Below are 17958 nucleotides of genomic sequence, written 5' to 3'. Positions count from 1 at the left end.
GACCAATGTTTCAATGTTTAACGTCTCTAAACAAGAGACTTAATTCAATTAAAGTCTGGGTAAAGTAAGAATAAATATGTGTTCTGAGTTTGGCATACCACAGAACAGTGTGTTGTTATTCACCCTGCCAACTTTGAGTTTAAAAAAATTGCCAAATATATGAAATTAGGTCTCAAAGTCATGAAAAAACAAGCACTTCTGTCTTCTCTCAAACGCTGGGGGCATGTCAGTTAGAGGCGCTGGAACCCCGCCCGCGCGCGGGGGGGGAACCTCCTGCTCCTCCGTGTGCTGTTCATAGAGTGGCCCTAATATGCCGTTGTACAGACGAGCAGAATATCTGCTATGAGCACAAAGGCCGTGGAGGCCTACAATAGCGATACGTAATGCCAAAGTGATTTCAGACCCGCCCATTAAAATCCAAGACACAGAAACGTTTCAGAAGCCTAGCTCCACAATTACATAGTATATGGTTGAATGGCTTTTTACATGTGTTAAGGGAGACATGTTATGACCCATTTAATGTGTGTAGGAAGATAAGGGTTAATAGCTAATGGTACCTACGTAAACTGTGTATGTAAGGAAATTACGATATTAAAATATGTATATCAATGTATATTAATCTATAATTTCAATACCTGCTCTCGTAAAAGGGGCACCATCTGTTGGTCAGACAGAACTTTATAGAATTCACGTTAATGACTCTAATGACCACTTATTCATTAATTAACAATTAATCAATATAATTTAATAAATCAGTCTCATTTCCTTAGATCATAAGTTCTTGAAATAGGGATCTTTGTATTCTGCACAGAAGAAATATCCACGGACAACGACTTTATGCTTTAGGGGAATTTATTGATTAACTAGGGATTAAACAAAAGTGAATAAAACAATAACAGATGTAATAAACAAAACACCGATACAACGCCAGAACTATAACTGGAAATGTGATTAACAGCTCATCTAGCACGTTTGGCGATAAAGGCGAGTGGGTTCTTCCTAAGAATTTGGACTCCTTAGTAAGAGGAAAAAGTGAATAATGGGATAAATGAACTCACAGATATTAGATATTAACAAACGCTATACTTAGTTTCACCCTGCAACTCGGTCATTACTGTTGAATGCGGATTCGGTCTTACTTTGGGACGCTTCTTCTCGGCTTACTGAAACTCCAAGCGGTCGCTCTTCCGTCGGTGACGTAGACCCGAAGGGATCTTCCTTGCCGTGGACCGAGGGAACCGTTAGCGCCGATCTGCGGTAGTTTCGTAGCGGGCGTCCGTCTTTGCCGTAATCTAAATCGTCTTAGTTAAACAGCTGTCTTCTCCTTGAATTCGGCCTTGGGTGGCTTAGGTATAAGCGTTAGTCAATATGCCAAATCTTGCCGCCGCTGGTTGAATTAGCATTGATCAAAAAGGCTTGCGGAAAAAGAAAAGCTAAAAATGCAAAATTGAAGAATCTAACGTCGAACGAACTATTCTAATAAAAGGAGTAAAAATTGGGAACTAAGAAAAGTACGAAACTTGAAGAGGGTAAAAAGAGAGAAGAGAGGCGAAGGCCGGATGGCCAGCGCCTGGTGGTACGAGCAGGGAGGCCAGAGCCGGGAGGGGAGCCCCGGGAGGCAAGAAGCTCCGAGAGGGAAGAACGCGCAACTGGTGTCTGTAACACGCAGCTTTTATGCTGACCGAGGGGGCGTGTCCAGGAGGGACCCGTTCAAGTTACAGTCTGAAATCTTTGTGATTTAAACTGTTAAACAAAACGAAATGCAATCCTATGACTAGAACGTTTGAACACCATCTCGCCGTTATGGTCAAAGTTGGCACAAAGAATGAACAAATGAAACATGAACTGTAAACATTTCTCTGTACAAATCATTTTTGGTAGAGTTGAAAGGAACTTTGATCAAACACATACAATGCAAACCTATCAAGCTAGCCCAAACAAGTTTGGTAACTTAGTAAGCATTTTGTCCTTGGTGATGCGGGCAGATTAATGAGCAAACATATTTTCGTCTGACTGCGTGAGTGCAGTAGTTAAATCCCTTACAATGACACTGTTAATTTTTAGCATTTTTGGTAACTTCTCTGTCCTTCGGCGTAGAACGACGGGAAGTTCACCAGTAGGCTTATTATTCTTCAATGATTATTATGGATGGTTTTAAACTAATGTTGAACATATATCTCACTCTTTTCTTGAATTGGTCAAAAGACAGGTCACATGAACTCTCTCTGCATGCCAGCAGACCAGGTCATTAGTTTATGACTCCCAAGAGAGGAGGAAGGGGTCTTCACCATGCCTTGGGAGCAAATGGTGAGGAAGAGATATGGGGCCCTAGTTTCGTAGACCAGGCGCAGTCAGCTTTCAGCGCACCTGCGCTGCGCCGCGCCGACGGGGTGTGTCCGCCTGGACTTTGCAAGTTTCGTGCACCGCGCAGGCTCGCGCAGGCTCGCGCAGCGCGCAGGCACACCTCCCGTCTCGCCCACCGGCGCAAGTGGGAAAGAGGGAGGAGAAGAAGGCGTGAGTGGGAGACGAGGAGGAGACGAGGCATGGACTGGGATTAATACAGCCGATTCAGATCTTCACCAATCAAATGAGCTCCTCTCCTCACCTTTATTGCGTTAGGGGAGGTTCAGTGCAAGTTCCGTCATTTGACAACCCGATGACAGAAGCAGCGCCGCTGCTCCCACCACGCGCATCACGCGCTGTGCGCGCGTATCATAATAATAACAATGCCGATATTATAAAAAACAGGAGAGAGAGAGGGAGATGTTTTGGTCCGAGAGGCTGAGTTTCCGTTACGCGTGCCATCCGCCTTTGATCTGACGTCAGATGTGACGGGACAATCTATATATACATTCACGTGTTGATTCAATTAGTTGCATTAAATAGTGTTTGTTGTGATTATTTATTGCATTTAAATGTGCCTGGAACTGTGGAAACCTGCCTGTGAGGTCTCGGTGACGTGTGCGCACTGCGCGCCGTCAGCCAAACTTCCACTCCGCCAGCTGTGATTCGCATTGAATGAATTTACTTTATTTACGCCTTGCGCCTTGCACCAAAAGTAGACCAGGTTGGAGCTGGCGAGCTTTCAGCGCAGTTTCGGCGAGGCTTTTTGCCACGAAACTTCCGCTACGCCAAGCTGAATCTGTGACGCCTCCCCCTGCTGCGCCGCCACACCCATCTTGGCGAACCAAACTGCCAAACTGACGATGCGCAAGGCTGCGCGGGTCGAAACTTGCATTGCGCCGGCTCCGCCACCCTGCGCCGCCCTGCGCTGCGCCACGAAACTAGGGCCCATGGTGTTATCCTTTATACTTCAATCGAGGCTCTCTGTCAAACAAAGGTGTTAATCAGTTTCCAGATGTGTTTAGGTGCCTCAAAGTCTGGTGACTCTGAAGGTCTGGTCCTCCTTGTTCGGGGGTGCGTGGAGATCTTGTAGATGCTCTGATTTAAGGGTTCGTAAATCCTCTAACCGAGCCATAAAGAGGACTCACACTTCCTCCAAGTGGTCCAGTGACCTGAAGGAGAATGTTTACTCATCTGCTGCGAGGGGACCTTTGTCTGTATATCATTTAAAGGTGAATAGTTCATCTTTCGTTCGTTGAGAAGTCACATCCGAGAATCGTGGGGCTGTGGCCCCTACACGTGTTTAGGAGAAAATGACTGATTTTGATTTACCCGGACTTTAGATTGTATTAATAGTGTCATATCACGACAGACGTTATCTCACACTTACACATTGAGCAGGACTGGAATACACATTATTTTCAGAGTCAATACATTTTCAAAGTCACAACACCACCAGGAGCAAGCATTACAGCAACTGTGGCGAGAAAAAACTGCCTTAAAGTGATGGTTCGGAGTAAAATGCACCCTAGGTCATTTCCACCATGACATCCAGCCAAATACCCCCTCAGAAGCATTTTTAGCGATGTCAACATTGGTCAAGATAGGGCTATCAGCCGAATGGCTAAGTACTGGCGCTAATGGTACATTTTGTATATTTCGTAAATAACCCCACTAATAATGAATGGAATGTTACCAAACTTCTGCAGTAGTACACATAGAGTCTGTACTCACAAAATGAGGTACTGGAAAGTTTGTAAGTACACCAGGAGTTTATTTAAAAGAACACTTGCCTGATAGCTTCTATCCTCTGCTGCTAACGTTACCGCTGCGTTCCATGTTTACCCAGCTGTTGCCGTCACGCGAGTTTCACGCGAGAGTATGAAAAAGTTTCTGATAATACAAACATTTATAAAAATTCAGCGAAACATTTAGAAGCTGACATGTTAACCTGATAAGCAGGAACCCGTTGAAACTTCAAGGCCCTCTTTGATCTGACAGTTAGGTTTGCTATAATAGATACACACCTGAAGGACAACACTCACACAAGTTTCATATTACATTTCTGTAAGTTCACGTCAGAGATAACTGACCAGTAAGACTCGGTTGCGTGAAAGTTCAACCTCTGTACGGGGCAGCCTCAGCCCAAGAAGATAAAATGTGATCAGAACTCAGAAACGGGGTTTGTTCTGACTGAGATCCTGCGGGAGCTCTGCCATTCCGAGCCCAGCACTGCCATACTTTACCTGTGACCTGAATAAATCTGTTAACTGAAGAGTTCTCCAGTTTATCCTTGGTTAATACTCTGTATATTTTTTGTGGTAACAGAATGATAAATGACAGAAGGCAGAATTTGAAGCCTCTACAAATAGAGATTCATCGATACCACTTATTTTCAGACAGAGTACTTAAATGTCAGTACTTGCTGATACAGAGTACTGAGTTTTAATAATACCATCACAGTTCTAACAATAACATTCAACTTTGTTTTTTCCTGATACAAACAGAGCAGTTTGCAGTAGGGATGTTACAAATTAATGTTTAACCTGCTGTCAGTTACACAGTTAAAATAAATATTAAAGATTTAAACAATATGAGACTCAGAGGAGCAGCTTGTCACTGAAAGGAGAATAGCACAGCATTTTGACAGCCCTAAAATAAAGTCTAGGCATTGAGAGTGCAGAGTGGTAAAATAAATATATTGACATTTTACATAATTAGTAATATGCTTCCAGAATTCCTTTGTTGCGTTATTTGCAGCAAAAGTATTGTTTTTCAGTATTGTTTTAATTAATTTTCATGGGCAGCATGACAGCAGCACGTGATCGGTTCACTATGTGAAGTGGAAGAGTCAAATGACACACCAAACACCATTTGAAGAGCACTTCTCAACATTGGCAAAGATATACATATTTTGTCTTTTCTTTGCTCCCCTCCACTCGTAAAAGCAGAGGTTACGCATCAGTGTCAAGTGAGTGGTTGGCTGGCAACCGCAAGATTGTAGGTTCGATCCCCGGCTCCTCCTAGCTGAGTGCCTTTTGTCCCTGAGCAAGACACCTCACCCTAATTGCTCCTGACGAGCTGGCTGTCGCCCTGCATGGTTGACTCCACCGTTTGTGTGTGAATGTGTGCGTGAATGGGTGAATGTCAGTCATTACTGTAAAATGTTTTGGATAAAAGTGCTATATAAATGAGGACCATTTCACTCCAAAACTTGATGAAACAATGGATGTACGGTATTTAGCAAACTGAAGAGTCTCCAATAATTACCTTTAGCTTAAGATGTTTTTAAATTCACTAGCAGAAGAAGCAGAGAGATGTCCCATGAGCTGGAGCTGTTGAGTAGACACTGTTCTGACTTTTTGTACAGTTGCCGTTGGGGGTTATTGGCATTCACTTCAATTCAGTCAATCACAGCAGCACTTAGTGGTCATGAGAGGAATTGCAGCTCCAGCTAAGGGATGTTTTCAGATCAGACTTTGATCGCCATTATTCATATCTGAGTTTTTGTTTATTAAATGTCCTCGTGGTTGTCATGCCAGTGCGTGTGCTGTGTGACACAAAACATTTGAATTAGAATAAACTCACTTTACATTCGGGGTGGTTGATAGGGACTAAACACACACACACACGCATCACATACAGTGTCGGCATGGGAAACACAGAAGGCATGAAATTACAGTTGTGTCGGTTGGAACGGAGCACAGGAGGAAACTTTACCGATAAGGGGGCGACTTCACGCAAACCTTCATCACACTGTGTGTACGTGTGTGTGTGTGTGTGCCGAGTGTGTTTTGTGTGTGTGTATGTTTAAGGGGGGTCTACTAAATAAAGAAATCCTAGTGCCCTGGTCTGTCCCTCACTCTATAATCCCTGTGGTGTGTGTGTGTGTGTGTGTGTGTGTGTGTGTGTATGTGTTAATTTAGACAGTCAGGCCTGGTGTGTCACCAGATAAGTCAGTTCAATATTCACACTCGGTCCGTCACTGGGAGGCTCTCAGAGCTCAGCTGCACAAATGTGTGCGTGTGTTTGTGTGTGGATTTCATTTTTACACATTATTTAAATAAATATTCTAATATTAAAAATAAAGTGTTCTTGTCTGCTTTATTGACACATACCCAACACGTATCAATCTGGTAATATTCTATATTTACATTAAAATGTAATGTGCACTGAGATTCAAGTTACAGTTATAAATGCATGTTTATTTGTAGATTACATTTTTACAGGTCTGACCTCAGTTCATTAACACACACAAAGACACAAAAAGAAAGTAAGACAAAAGACTTAAAAGAAAGAAATTATTAAGTAAAGAATGGAACACAAGACACCAAAGAAATAGGAAACCATGAAAAGAAGAAAGACGGAATGGAAGACACAAAAGACCCATAAAGAAGGAAGAAAAAGAGGGAAGACAGGAAAAACAAACAAAGAACAAGGTTAGAAAGAAAGAACAAAAAGCATTAATGAATCCAACATTGACCAACATTTTTTCTTAATCACATTATGCATTCAAATTGTACATTATTCAAACCAAAACTTATACTCTATTATGAAATATTTGGTACCACTTTTAGTATCAGGACACCCTCAAAGAAAATACTGAAGCATCATTTGTACAACAACTATAATGCAGAACTCAAGAATCAAGCAAATATTTCCAGGAAGAAATACATATAAGCTGTGCTACAGAGCAGTTTCACTAAAGTGTTCGCAGTAGCAAGAGAAGTTATATGATATAGGATCCACAGTTCCTCCACTGAAAGACGTAAAGACAAACGTCTCACACGCTAACAGGAAGTCAGAGAGTCGGCCTGTAAATCACAGTAAGCATCGGAGAGGAGAAATGAGGTGAGGAGATAAAGAGAGATGAGAGGAGGTGGAGGGGAGAGAGTCAAGATGACATGAGATAATTAGAGAGGAGGGGAGGTTGGGAGTAGGAGGAAGAGGAGGGGGGAAGTTTCCTCCTCAGGGGAGGCGGCGACCTGTCAGAGTAAATGTCTCCTCTGCAAAGAGATAAAATCATATTTAAAGATCAGACACTTTGAAGCCTGACCAGCTCTCTGTTTGAAGAACCTTGAAGGAGCTGAAGGAGGATTCGCTCCTCATCAGCAAACTCCTCCAGACACATTCTAGGTTTTTAACTCATCGTGTAATCTCTGAACTTCTGTAATCAGAGTACTGGAAGCTTCCACTCAAGTAAAATGACAATTTATCAGTATACAACTCCATTGCTTCAAAGATGTTCTACAACAAAGATGGATTAAAATGGTGTATACTTCCCATCTCCTAAGTGGGCATGGTCATCCCCCCACCTCTTTTGGAAGTGTTTTCAGCCTTACGTGGATGGATGAAGCAGAGTTATATTTGTATAATGTATTTATATTTAATTGTGCCAACAATAGATATCAACACAGCTGAACACCATATTCAATATTATGAATATTACTGATTGTTCTTATTTTGAGGAATTATACCATTCTGTACATTCAATACTGACGCGGCTTCAACAGAAAGTTCCACATCAGCTGATCCATCTTGGATGATTTCCCTCTTGACGGTCTTTGTCTCAAATGGGCTGCTGAAAATCTGTCCAAAATGGAGGGGGGACCAGTCACATGTGCCAGGGCAAATGGAACATGGTCTTGAAGATTTGTTTGGTCAGGAAAAAAGCCAATAGAGAAGCTGGTGGACATGGGGGAGCATTTAGCAGCTAAATAAACCTATATTTATCTCAAGAGTTGAATGACCAAACCAGACCCAAAAGAGAGTAAATGTTGGACTTGTATTCATTAGGCTGACAGAAAAATGACTCCTAATAATAGATCATGTTGAAGTTATAAGGTGATTTTATACCAGTGCTGTGTTCATAACTTGTTTCTGTTCCGCACAGTTGGCCAAAAATCAAGCGTAGCCTTAGTTCTGGCAGGCCACGACGTCAAGCTCTTAATCAGCAGCAACAGCGTAGCTGTCAAAACCGAGGAGATCAGCTGACGGCTCAGCTGACTCCCCGTACCCGCTTCCTATTGGGAAATTGCATTCAGAGCGCGCTATTTAAACCGCTCTAGCCTGACCTCCCTCATTGCTTCCTCTGCCGGCTTTTTCAGACGAGCTCCCGTTCGAAGAGAATTCGCTATTCACGTTCGTACTCACCCTGCTGCTACTGATGTCGTCGCTCTCCGTCCATGTCGAGGACCCGCGGCAATATGACGGTACGGAGCCTCAGCAAAACCCCGAAACAGAGGAAGCCGACGAATCTACGACGATGAGAGGGCTCCATCTCTCCGTCGAAGCTCTCGCCCGGCAGGCAAGGCAACGCCACAGATGTCCCATTGCTCAATGACTGGCCGATTCCAAGCCGCTGGAGTTTCTGTTTGCTAACGATGTTACCGCTCCGGTCGGAGCGTCACACCAGGAACTGTTAGCTTTATTTTAAATTTCGCTGGGTCTCAACCTCCACCCGCCGATCAGCTCCTGCCTCCGCTCCTCGGAAGCTTCAGCAAACGCAAACACAGCTCCCGGAACTCAGCATTCGCTCCGACTCCAGCTGCTGCCCCGCCGGCCAAAAGAGCTAGAGCCCCGACTCCAGCAGTCGCCTCTGCAGCTCCGGGAAACGACGCCATCATGGCAGCGCTGTCTTCCACCCACTCATCCATTTCCAGCATGAATTCCAGGATCCAAAGCTTAGAGGCCGCTACCGCTTCACCTTCCAGCTCTTCCCTCCAGGCCGCCGTGTTTACATCCCGGGAACCTGCCGCTTCCTCCTCGACGCGGGCCGAAGACGTCACTCCGACACCCCCTGACGGCGTCTCTATCCCGCGCAGAACTCTGGGAAGTGCAGTCCCAACCTCCACCGGCGTCCCATTCTACCCTCCCGCTGCTGCCATCTCTGGCAATCTGAGAAGCCAGATCCCCGCAGTCGCAGGTAATGATGTCAATCTAGTCAAATCCTGCTGCGCTCTGATTTCAGTAGGCGAATTCGACCCGATGTACCAAACGCATTGTATGTGGGTTGAAGCGATGCATGATGGCTAGAATTTGTTTTTGCTAGCAGCTGACTACAAATACGTCACAGGGTCGCGGCCATATCACGTGACCTAAAACATCGCGGTAACGGGGCATACCCACCAAACGCGATGAACGCGATTGAATCGCGCGACAAATGAAATCGCGTCGCGCTAGACGCTCCAGTTTTGACGCCGGTCCAATATGCCAAAAAACGCCTCATCGCGGCATCGCGTCATCGCGTCGCGCGACGAGCCCGCCCAAACAACAACATTTCTTCCGCCATTTCATTCTCTCGTTGATCATGGCTGAGATAACCACCATCGCTGCACTGTATCTACTCTGGAGAAGTTCCCAGCTTCGTCTGCGGGCTAGGCGCCGACGTCGGTTCTGGGTGCATGCTACCCTACGGAGGCGGCGTGAGCTCGGCGAGTTCCACCGTCTCCTGCAGGAGCCGGCAAAAAGCGAGGGAACACCAGGACGTCCGTACGTCAGCACGTCGGTGACGATCTCAACGCTGATAGGCTGTCGCGGCGCGTCTTCACGCGAATTCGCCGCAAAAGTTCAATTATTTCAACTCGAGCGATGGCGCGATGAAGCGATGGCGCGATGAAGCGATGAAGCGATTTTTCGCGTCCATCGCGTCCATCGCGCCGCGCTATAGCGTCCATCGCGTCGCCCGGCGCGATGAAGCGTCTAATCGCGTCTTTGCATTGACTTTACATGTAATCTTGTCGCGCGATGAAGCTTCATCGCGTTTGGTGGGTACGCCCTGTAATAGTTTTCAAGAGCCGCTTCTCGCAGCGCTAAGCAGCGCGGTCTGCGACGGCTACAACCGGCTTGCCCACACCTCCGCTACAGCGGAATGGTTCTCATTGGTTAAAAGTTCAATGACGTGTGTTCAGGTCCGCACTCGGTGGCCACCTTGTGGTGAAATGCTTTGCCTTTATTTTGGTCGCTAATCTCATGGCTTGATCCAAAGTTCTGTGCATTGTGTTGTGAGCAGGCCTATTTATATTATGTGAGGTCCAGTTAATTCAAACATAGGATGATAATACAAATATATACTAAAAAAAAACAACAAAAAAAACACACACACTGCGTGTGCGTGTACATGCGTGTGTGTATATATGCATGTGTATATATAGCCTATATAGCAGGGGTACTCAAATACAATCCTCAGGGCCACAAAGATGTTTTTCAATGACTCAAAGGTCCATTTATTGAGGTCGGTCAGGCCACATGTGATATACTGTATTTAGTGCATTTCTTTTTGTTGTTCTTACCTCTGAATTTTGAGGATATGTTTCTTCAAAATTTGTATGCTTTGTCTCATAATGCCGCTTCAAATTGGAAATCTTCATCACAGATAGTCTCCTGGCATATTAAGCACATGGGTCTTGTGCTGGTTGGAGGAAGAATGAATGCAAACTTTTCAGTCCATTCTTCTTCAAATTGGCGATTTCACTGTCCACCTTTCTCTAGGCAGAGAACTTGGAACACGCCATTTCCATGTAATCTTTTCCCGTCTATGCTATCTATCTATGCTCCTACTGGCAAAGTGGCAACATGAGAACCGCTTCAAAAACGAAAGTGAAACTAAAAATGCTCGCAGCGCGACCCAATAACAGGCTGTCTGTGTATCGTTGGCATGGAGACAAGTCCCGATACACGTGTTGACCCAACCAAAACATATACCGAAAAAATAATAGTTCTGGGGCCACAAATAGGTGTACCGCTGCATATAGCCTATCGCTTGAGTCACGTTGACTCTGCTGTCAGACTCGACGGCGTTCGGCTACAGTCTCTTAGAGCCCGCCCCCTCAGACACCTGCAGCTCTCGTCGGCGTGATAAGTCAAGTCAAGCCAAGACCATCCTGAACAAGCGTAATGATAAGTGTGTGGTAGATTGTGGTGATGTGTCCGTGATGTTGATACGGAAGATAGCCTTATGATCCTAGACCTGGAAAGACTCCGACACTAGCAGGATTCTCCGTTGTTATGGCGTATACAGAGATGTAATCTGCGAAGTCTATCCATCCGTCCAGCCGAACTGGATCTTCCATCATTGCCGATCTTGCCATGTCATACGGGGGAACTCTGTTTTATGAATACCACAAATCATTCTCTGCCAGGGCTGCCATGTTCATTCAGAGGTTAACCAAAGACTGGACTGGTCTGTGGTCGACCTGGCTCTAATCAGCAGGCACTGCACTGGCCGCTAAGCTCCTTCTTGCACCATTCGCAGTTCTTTCTCACACCATGCAAGCTGTGTCCCAAACCCGTGGCTATAGTCCATCCGCCGGCAGGCCAAAAGCAGATGAGGATAAGGTGACATCTTTTGGACTCCAATGTTCCACAAATCCATAAAAACGTATGCAATTTGTCAACTGTAACTAATTAACAGATTTATAAGACGCCTTACTTGGGCATCCTTGCTGGGGATCTTCATCATCTAGCAGCTTACATTCCAGGCCGCATATGCTTTTGGTTCACTGTTTTGAGTCCCGCAAATGCAGCCGTCCTCCATCAAAGGCCTCCTCGCAGGTGTCCAGTTCCACCTGCGCTGCTCGGATCCATCCGCCAACAGCTTGCTAGAGAATCCATCCATTAAGCTCCTGCTAAACGGCTTCAAGAGAGGAACCCAAGGCAAGAAATTCGTCTCCCTTTCACCACACTCCACTTTTGCACAAATTAATCACCCACCATGGAACGGGTGCTTTGGCTCATAGGCTCACTGTTAGGAACAGCCTTATGGGTTTTAATAGAGATACTCGGATCAGACATCAGCTCCGATATCGACTAATTAGCTGGACATCGGATGAATGAGGCCGATCCAGCATTCCGATCCAGCCATTTCATTTTTATTAACATCCTACACAGCTATACAGTGACAGCGATCTAGTCACTTCAATTCTGTTTGCTATGCTGGTTACGTCATCACGCAGAGCACGCTGGCAGCCAGTGATGAGTACACAGAGCAAAATGGAGCAAGCGCCGGTTCATTAAGCCTTTGTCCGTCGGGTTTCAGGCAGCTACTACATTTCATGTTACATTTTAAAATATCTGTTTACAGTGCACTTACATGGTACAAGTGTTATTTATCTCTTTTGCTGCTAACGTACACTTTATTCGTCAATAACAGTCCACAGTCATTACCTTTGTGTTCCTGAAACATTCCAAAACTGATAGACAGAAGCGGAATATCTGTTCCTAATTCCCAAACTAACTCTGTTTTTGTCCATTGTCTTCCATGGCCCGCTATCTGGGAGCCGTGCTCCAGCCAGCCCACAGGAGCCGCTGTTCATCACGGAGGGAGGAGAACCCCTGTCACAAGCCTGGTTCACCTCTTGCCTCCGCCTCCTCTGCAATTCTGCGGCCTCTCTCCAGAACGCTGCATGGCTCATTCGTTCCGCTTTGGAGTAGCAACCACAGCAGCAATGTGCCCAACCTAAAAGCCATGGGCAGATGGTCCTCACCTGCTTATGAACGTTATCTGCGCCATCCTAGATTCTCAAGCCATGAGCCGAATATGGGATGTACATAAGTATAATCAAAATATTATTATTCACCAAGCCGAGGGGTAACTGATCGGCCTATCTCCTATTTAAATAGGCTACATTTATTTTTAACTCAGCCTCCTGACATCTCTTGAGGGTCAGGGAATTGCCGTCGTGGTCGTTTTGGGGGTCTTTTCTTTGCTGCTGCGCTCCCGGCCTGGCTGTGCCTGCTGCCACGGACTACTACTTGATACATGCTTCTGTTAATGCACCACTACTGTTAATGCTACTACTACTATACTACCAACACCAAATGCAGTTGGAACCCAAGGGCCTGGGCTGCACGAGATTTCTGCCTAAAAGCCTATTAAGGCAGTTTTTTCTCGCCACTGTCGCTGTAAAGCTTGCCCCTGGGTGATGTTGGGACTTTGAAATTGTGGTGACTCTTGAAATTTTGAGTGTATTCTAGTCCTGCTCAATATTAAGTGTCTGGAGATGACCTCTGTTGTTTGACAATACAAAATTGAATTGAATTTATCATGTAAGGTGACATGGGGTGTTTGAAAGGCGCCAACAAATATATGTATTATTATCATATTATTATTATTACTATTATTATTATTGTTATTATTATTAATATATTATGCCGTTCATGATAACTCATGAAGGGCAGGAAGGTGCTCTTCCTGCCTCAGGCTTTCCACGCAAGCGCGTGGAAGAGCAGATAGGATACGCTTTTCTTTGCTGCTACGCTCCCTGCTTATGCCCTTCATGATGGCTCATGAAGGGCAGGAAGGTGCTCTTCCTGCCTCAGGCTTTCCACGCAAGCGTGTGGAAGAGCAGATAGGATACGTTTTCTTTGCTGCTACGCTCCCTGCTCATGCCGTTCATGATGGCTCATGAAGGGCAGGAAGGCGCTCTTCCTGCCTCAGGCTTTCCACGCAAGCGCGTGGAAGAGCAGATAGGATACGTCTGTCTCCTCTTTATTCATCAAGCTGAGGGGCAACGGATCTACTAATCTCCTACCTAAATAGGCTACATTTATTTGAACTCAGATAGCCCCCTGACATCGTTTCTTGCTGCTACGCTCCCTGCTTATGCCGTTCATGATGGCTCATGAAGGGCAGGAAGGTGCTCTTCCTGCCTCAGGCTTTCCACGCAAGCGCGTGGAAGAGCAGGGAGTCCCAGAACAGTACCATACCGCCAAATGAAACTTGTGCAAATAAATAAAGATTCTTTTTGACAAAGTGGTCCTGACTGAACATCTTTTACAGTAGGTTTAAGTAACTTCAGGTTTGTGTTTTGGGAATTTTCCATCCAACTTTATTTCATCAGAGGCGCAAGTTTTGTCCATTGGTCTCCCAAGTAGCGCTGTCTGGTAGCCTCATCCATTCACATTGAGCCACAGTAACCACGGTGACACCACCTTAACGAAGGGCCACAGACACGCCCTCCTGATTCCGCCTCAGCCGTAATGAAAGACCAATTAGAGTCGAGGATTAAGGTGCTCCACGTCTACACAAACAAATTAGCATTAATCAAAGACTCACTCTGGTGTGTGTGTGTGTGTCTGTGTGTGTTCTCTCCACAGTGAATAGTGATGAGCTCCAGGCTCAGTGTGAAGTCATATAATTGCTGATGGTGTTTCTAATCAATACCACACCCTCTGCTAGGCTCAGCCAATCGAGGCAGGCTTCCAGCAGGTGTATGTGTGTGTGTGTGTGTGTCTTTGCTTGCTGGTAGTTGATCAATGTGTTAATGTAGTTTTGCAGCTAAACTTCCAGACAGGAAACACAAGGAAAAGTTGCTAAAAAATTGCAAAACAGAATAATACAGTCAAAGATGTGTTTGTTTGAAACTAAAACTGTATGTACACTCAATGGCAGCACAGCAGTCACATGCACTCTTTGTGTCAGAGAGATAAATCCATGTTGAAGCATTGGTCTGAAACTCTCTGCTAGTGTGAATTGTGTCCTGTTAGGCTGTTGATGCTGATTTTATTGGAAATCATCTATATTAAGTTAACAGGAGGGATTGGTGTGAATCCTGGGGTGCAGTCGAATAGTCAAAAAATAAGGTCCTAACTCCTATTCCTTGACCTCTGGGGAAAACGTCACAGGGTTAAGGAAAGGCGATAGGAGAACTCAAAAGGATTTAGGAAGAGTCGACCGCGGTGCTCAGAGAATCCGACCGGACTTTCACTAAGCTACGTCATTATAACGCGGCCGCTGATGATTGACAGCTGATGATCGGCACCGGCGATTGACGTGCGTCTGCGCTGGAACAACTACAATAATGGACTACAAAAAACGCGTCGTCCACTTCTCCTCATGTTGTTGGTTTTATAAACAGCTCGTTCACTGACCGGCTTCAGTTCCAGCAGCTCCTTCTTCCTGTTTGACTGGTTGCTGTATTTACATTTTATTTGTGGTTTTAGTTTCGTTTTTGTCAAACATTGTAACATGATTGAAATAAATACAATTATAATTAAATTATTATCACTATTTATCAACACAATTCCAATTACTACATGTCTGCATGAAAGTCATTGTTAAATATGCAAATGCACATATCGTTTGTTTTCATGAACGGCTGAGGTGTGCGACACTTTAAATGTTGCTCTCGCGAAGAATTGTGGGTCGGTGTAATCTCCTTTTCTTTCGCATAGGAATGTCCGTTGCATCCTATGCTAAAGGAACTCTGAAAGGAAGCATTGGAGCTCCTTTCCTTTGCATTTAGAGAATCCGAACGGCTCTTATGGCGGCCACTTGTTTACTTCCGGGTCACTTCTTCAGTTAGGAACCTTCCTAAGCAAAAAAGACTATTCGACTGCACCCCTGATCAAGTCATTTAAAAAAAAATGGAGTCTGGTGTGTCTGTGGTGCTGGGTGTGAAAACATTGTTAATCCCATGTGTGAAACTATATCCAGAATGATTGAATGAATAGCTTAATTTAGCCCGGTGCTAAAAATAATAAAAGCAACAGATTTGAGAGAATGGTTACATAGCCAAGTTGAATATGCTAATTCATTTAGCAATAAGCCTATAGCACTTTCTGGCAGTAAGATTTAGTTGAACTAAGAGTAGTAGTATAAAGAGCAAAACTGGATGACTGTTAGTTCATGATATAAAGTGCTTGTCACGCCACGGTGAGGGGTGTCTTGTCATGGGTTTATTGTTGTTAGTATCGGACACGGAGACCTGGGACCCAAACGCAGGACACACTTCGCGTAAGTTCAAACATTGTTTTATTTACAATATTTTCCGTGAGGAGAATGTGCAGGACGAGAGAGGAGGAGGGACTGGTGGGTTTCGTGGTGCGTAGTGGTGAGCTCTCCAGAGCGTGCCCAGTGCAGGTGAGTTCCGAGAATCCATGTGGCGTCCCTCCACGCGGTAATGGCGTCCTCCGGGTGAGCAAACAATTCCACAAGCGGTGACGCCGTGGTGTCCGGGAACCAGACATGCAGGGAGACGGGAAGAGCGGCAGGCAGGCAGGCAGGAACGGGTAGCAGAATGCTGATGCAGAAAACACAGGTGGTTAGCAAACTAATACGCAGGACACGAAGAAGACTGAATAACGAACCGGAGCCAGTTACACTACCACTTTTGCTGACAAAACGATCTGGCAACGCTTTGCCATCCAGCTGGCCTCTTTATCCTGGAGGAAGGTGATTAGGAGATGGGCAGCACCTGGTGCAGCCTGCCAGAGATCGCCACGCCCACAGCTCACAGACACACAACGGATGGGGGAGAAAAAGCCAGGGACACAAACAGGGGAACACAAACACGGAAACAAGAGGGAAGAGGAGTGCTGCCATGCTACCATCATGACAATTGTCTTGTGAATTTCCGGTTTTATCTTGAAAAATAACTCTCCTCTCGTTTTAGGTCACTTGCCCTTCCTCATGTGTTTCCTGTCTGAAGTCTCCCCTGATCTCTGATTGTTGTCACCTGTTGCCCATTACCCTCATGTGTTAAATAGTCTTTGTCTCCCCTTGTCAGGCATCAGAGTGTAACGTTATGTCTTTGTACCACGACTCCTTGCCATCGCCCACAGCTCACGTATTGTATCGACCAAGTTTATGTTCCTTTGTTTTCACGCTTTCCTCGTCACCAGTGATTTTTCGTTGTACTTTCTGGTTAGCCCTAGTTTAGCTTGTTTCCTTTCGTTTATAGCCTCGTGCTTCCCTCCGTTGGAGTGATTTTTCTTTGTTCCTTTTCTCTCTCTAGTATAGCTCCCGTAGCGTTTATAGCCTTGCCTGATTCCTCCGTTGGAGTGATTTTCTGTTCATAACGTTTATAATGTCCCCATTAGCGCAGCGGAGCTCAGTCAATGTAAATTTCTTCATGAACACCACTTTTATGATTTTCGGGTAGCTACAGCTGTGCTGCTAAAGGTAACTACGGCTGCTGTGCTAAAGGTAGCTACAGCTGCTGTGCTAATGCTATTCAACATTTGTTTGAAACTCTTTGAAGCTCAGGTTTGTTTTTCCTGACTGTGTATTTCCTCTAACCTTCCTCCTCTATCATTTCCATGGCTCACTGCACCGTAGCCTGCAGCCGTGTCTGTCAGGCGTGTCGTCACCTGGGGCCAATCATTCCCCGGCAGCCCCGGTTTCCTCATTACTCTGTATGGCCTGGCCACACTGTCCTGTCCGCTCATTATTCACTGGCTGCTGGTCATTCTGGTTAAACATTGCAGGCACCACCATTCAATGACATCTATTAATGTTGTCGTTACTAGGGTGTTATATTCCTATTTTATTATGTATGTTTTTTTCAATTATGAAAAAGCTCTTTGTGATTTTATTTTGGAAAGTGCTACTTCTACTACTACTACTACTACTACTACTACTACTACTAATAATAATAATAATAATAACAATAATAGTAATCATAATAATCCCGAAGCCCGGGAACTATGGACTCTGCAGTACTGAACAGGCCGAATGTCAAATGGTCTCATCAATGCTGCAACTGATGGTCATACACTAATCAACAAATGTCGCTCAGCAGTCCTGACTCTTCTCTGTTCTAGCGCCTCAGTGGTGGAACGAACCCCCGACCAATGTCAGGACAGCAGTCACTTCCGCAAAAGACTCAAGACTCA

This window comes from Eutrigla gurnardus (assembly GCF_963514095.1).
Source record: "Eutrigla gurnardus genome assembly, chromosome: 6".
NCBI classification, from domain to species: Eukaryota; Metazoa; Chordata; class Actinopteri; order Perciformes; family Triglidae; genus Eutrigla; species Eutrigla gurnardus.
Note: the sequence above shows the minus strand (reverse complement) of the source record.